Source organism: Microtus ochrogaster, unplaced genomic scaffold (assembly GCF_000317375.1).
Source record: "Microtus ochrogaster isolate Prairie Vole_2 unplaced genomic scaffold, MicOch1.0 UNK273, whole genome shotgun sequence".
NCBI lineage: Eukaryota > Metazoa > Chordata > Mammalia > Rodentia > Cricetidae > Microtus > Microtus ochrogaster.
The window spans coordinates 3979-4492 of NW_004949371.1; positions in this window are offsets into that span (position 1 = coordinate 3979).

Consider the following 514-nt stretch of genomic DNA (forward strand, 5'->3'; position numbering starts at 1 on the left):
TCTTGGGAAATTACCTAGCACCAGGTTTCTCCTTAGTCCCATAGTGACTCTGTCTGTCAAGATCTCCCCACTTCGTCATTCTCCCCCCTCGACCACCACCTTCCCTCAAGTTCTCATCTCTCATTCTGTCCTCTCTATTTTCCCCCTCACCCCCAGTTTACCCAGGAGATCTCATCTACTTCTTAGGGTCTTCCATGTTACCTAGCTTCTCTGGAGCTGTGGATTGTGGTTTTCCTTTGCTTTACATCTAATATCCACTTATGAGTGAGAACATACTGTGTTTGTCTTTCTGAGTCTGGGTTACTTCACTTCACTCAGGATAGGAACCACCCCTTATTATTGAAGAGTTCTTGACCCTTGCTGGCTAATATGGAAAGGGAATCATTTTTCCTCAGGGGTTAAGCCACAGGTAAATTATCCATTACCCAGAAAACAGTATCACACCAGTACACATGTAAGATTCCCTAACTAAAGTCAGTGAGTTATGAAGAATTAGAAGGAGGAGAAGAAGGAA